The sequence below is a fragment of the Limulus polyphemus genome, unplaced genomic scaffold, assembly GCF_000517525.1.
Source record: "Limulus polyphemus unplaced genomic scaffold, Limulus_polyphemus-2.1.2 Scaffold918, whole genome shotgun sequence".
NCBI lineage: Eukaryota > Metazoa > Arthropoda > Merostomata > Xiphosura > Limulidae > Limulus > Limulus polyphemus.
The window spans coordinates 117,860-122,163 of record NW_013666528.1 but is presented as its reverse complement, the minus strand read 5'-3'; positions in this window follow the sequence as shown (position 1 = coordinate 122,163).

The window sequence follows — 4,304 nt, the reverse complement described above, 5'->3', positions numbered from 1 at the left end:
AAAAAAATTGTATGCAATTTCGGATGTGGCCCTCTGGAGTACCTTCACGGCCCCCAGTTTTATAAACGCTGATTTAGAACATAGATTTGTTTAGAATTCAAATTATTGGGATCTTTCGAGATTCAAAAGCTACTCAGGATTTTCTCGATTTCATATTTAAGATCAATCAGTAATGTTTCATTTTCTTCAACCAAAAGTTCTTTTGGCATATACTCCAACTTTAGAGTATCAAAGGGAGTTGCAGGCCTAACAGAGTTCACGCTAGATTTAAGTCTCTGTCATACATGTCATAATGAGGTTACTTTCTTAATTATCACCGTTCTCGGATTCAGCTATTAGCTGGTTCTCTTTATCTTTTTAAACTAACTAATATTGTAGAACTCAGTTCCGCGTTATCAGCAGAGTCTGGATGAAGTTACAAACTGAGGACCCCTAGCCGTGGCAAACAAAGCTCTAGAGCAGTTGTTCTCAAACCGTAACATCCCGCGAACCCCCCCCCCCCCTAAAAATATATATTTGCCAGGGACTTTCTCCCTTACCCGAGTATTAATTATAGAAACAGCGATCTTGAAAATATATAATTTAATTTTCTTATGACACTTTTATTACACACTATTATTATTATGTTTCTATTTATCATTACATTATGTAAACAGCAACATTCTTCCAAGATTTCACTTTCGTAACCCGTATCACTTTGATTAAGCCTAACCTTTTTCTTAATATTCATTTTCAAAATAATAATAGCAGTCTATTTAATTTTAAAAACAGCAAAAAATACCCTCTTCACCTTTCTATTTCTCATGAGTAGTCCTGAAGTTATAATCTATTCAGCGTGGTAGATTCACGTAAACACTTTTGCTTCCGCCATTACAAAATTCTGTTCTGAGAACCCCCGAAACATTTCGCGAACTCCAAAATGGTTCGCGAACCACTGCTCTAGAGAGTAGAATGGATTCACCAGCCATCCTAACTCTTGATTTCTTACTGCCCGATTACTAGTGGGTCACTGATTATAGAGTATGTTACATTTAAATCAAAAGTAAAATTCAAAAAGATGTGTAAAATCCATTGGATTTAAATTTGATTAGTTTGTTTGTAGTTAAGCACAAAGCTACACAATGGGCTATCTGTGCTCTGTCCACCACGGGTATTGAAACCCGGATTCTAGCGTTGTAAGTTAGCAGACATACCGCTGTGCTACTGGGGGCAGATTAGTTGTCACCTTGATATCTGGATTGTAGAAATTGATACAGTTTATTTTGGAATCTTACACAATATTTTGCTTTTCCTAGATGGTTAGTAAAGTATATTGTGTCTTCACAATCTCTTATAAAAGTTTTATTTGTATAGTGAATAAAGGATTGTTTTTCCAATATTACGTTTTGACAAAATCTTGCAAAAAAGTGGCGTCAGTCAAATTGTCATATACTTTTTCTAATGCTCAATCTATATAGTGTTTTACGATGTAGCGGTACATTCCATTTCTTTCATAAACATGTAATCTGTCTTGCCAAATGCACACATCGCGCTTATCAACACCTATCACTTCTGTTTCAAGTAAATACATTATATTTCTGTTTCTTCTGCGAATTTCATTGACGTCAATACCTCAGACGTATACTGACTAGCGTGTTTCACAAATACGCACCTATTTTAATTTTAAATCCAACTCTATGTAAAACTTGATATTTCCACGTCACAATTACCAGGCTATGCTAATTATGCACCAATCAAACGGATTACAATTCTACAGTTAACTACATGAAAACTATTTTTTATAATCTTGACTACTCCAACTTATCATAAAAAAAGTTAGGAAACTTGCTTCTAGTATCTTTCCAAATCCAAACACACATCAGCAAAAAAAAAAAACCTCGTGTAGAACACCTCTATTCAATACATACAATTTACAAAGCACTAAACCTGTTCACGTAATCGTGAATAACTTCCATATTCTTCAAGGGGATACAACACTGGAATGTATTTTCTCACAGTGTCCTCTTATCTCAAACAACAACGACACCAACATTGGAAATTTATCATTATACAGATGTCTCACATCAACAAATACTCATGACACACCTGGAAACCAGCGCTGTAACATATAACGGTGGGTAAACTACTACTTCGACACACCTGGAAACCAGCGCTGTAACATATAACGGTGGGTAAACTCTAATTCGACACACCTGGAAACCAGCGCTGTAACATATAACGGTGGGTAAACTACTACTTCGGCACACCTGGAAACCAGCGCTGTAACATATAACGGTGGGTAAACTACTACTTCTGCTATTGCGTTGACGATTGAACATTATTACAGAAATACACTTTTCATACTAATGGTAACTTCTGCACTTCAACACCAGTAGTTTATTGCGCCATCTGTGAACCCTTTAGTCATCTAAATACAGGTGTAAGAGGTCAAATGTCAGCTGAAAAAGCAAGGAAACATGTCAGGGACGTTAACTAACCCTATGCTTACGGAGTTGGTCACTTTGACGACAAACTCGTTCAAGGTATTTTTAAACCTATAACCATTCTTTAGAGTACTTCAAGCTCCAACCAACGGAAACATAATAATATTGCAGCTGGACACTATTAAATCAAATGGCATCAATGAATCAGTACATCCGTATTTTTGTTGAAAACCGCCTTATGTTGTTATTGTTTCTAGTTATTTATTTGTGTGGGCGACGTGGCCCAGTGGTTAGAGTTTTGGACTTGCAAGTGAATGTTTGTGGTTTCAAAGCATACCTGTGCCTAGACGTAGTGTCTTTCAGTAAGAACATTTATCTGGAATTTGCTTCCGTCTATCCAGTAAGTGCCAACTAATAGTTGAGGTCAACCTGAAATGGGCTAGCCTACCGTCCAAAGGAACTATCTCATTCACATATGCCACAGAAATTCACAGTTGAGCACCAACCCCACGTGCCTTTGAGGTACGGATAGGATACGCCAGGAAATTTAGAACTATTTAAAGTATAAAATACAACAACATGCTCATACATTATATTTTCCATTCGTTCCATGGATTTCTAAAATCGTAACGATTTTTCCTTTGCATCAATTTAGTTGTCTCCCACTTTTCTTTATATTTTGATCGATCTATTTGAGTCTTTGGCCAATGATACCTTGTGACAACCACTCACGTACTAAAGCAGTAGAAGTATTTGGGATTTGTGCCTTTTGTTTGATTTTACCGGGTTTAGAGTAAAGAAAAGCTTAAAATATTTTAGGCTTTTACTGGTGAATAAAGATCTATACATTGGTTTGGTTTGCATTTTGCGCAAAGCTACACGAGATCTATTTGCGCTAGCCGTCTCTAATTTAGCAGTGAATGACTAGATGAAAGGCACCTAGTCATCACCACCCACTGCTAACTCTTGGGCTATTTTACCAACAAATAGTGGGATTGATCGTCATATTATAACGCCTCCACGGTTGAAAGGGCGAGCACGTTTGGTGGAGATCTATACATCTGAAGCAAACAAAGTGCTTACAATTTCACAATTACATGAAGCCTAGTTTATCTATTCTTTCTTCCAAGCAGGTCGGATGAGCCGTGAATTCGGCGAAACTAGTCTGTTGCAACAGTAGTAGCGAATCAAAAAATAGATTATCTCTATATTTTCTTCACTGAAATTCATGTTTTAGTTGAAGCAAAGAAACTAACGAATAAAGAGTCACAACTTAGAATGCTCCAATAAATATTTCCCACAAGGAAGTCTTAGAACGATACTGTGTTAAGTATTTATTCCTCTGAACTATATATTTGGTAAAGATTCTGAATGACCGAAGAGGACACACGAAAGTGTCGAAACAAACTTTCTAGTCTTTGTACTAATACTTTGTTCCAAATATATATATATTTTTTATTTGTTGTAGTTTATGCCCCATTCTCGTATCGTGAATACCATTCTCTAGTGAAATCTACCGTATTCTGAGGATCGAATAAGGTAGATCGGAAGGAGTGGGGAACATATTGTACTCGATTGCGAATGTTGAATATTCTAGTTTACATATATATATATATATATAGTTTAACTTACTTTATCTTCCCAATGTAATTTCTTTGCAAACATTTTCAACTGAGTTTTCAGTCATTTTTGGAATACGCAAACAAAATAATGTTTGGAGAGCAAGCTCTAACGTAGTGCCCCCCAGTGGCACAGCGGTATGTCTGCGGACTTAAAACGCTAGAATCCGGGTTTCGATACCCGTTGTGGGCAGAGCACAGATAGCCCATTGTGTAGCTTTGTGCTTACTCACAAAACAAACAAATATCTAACGTAGTTATT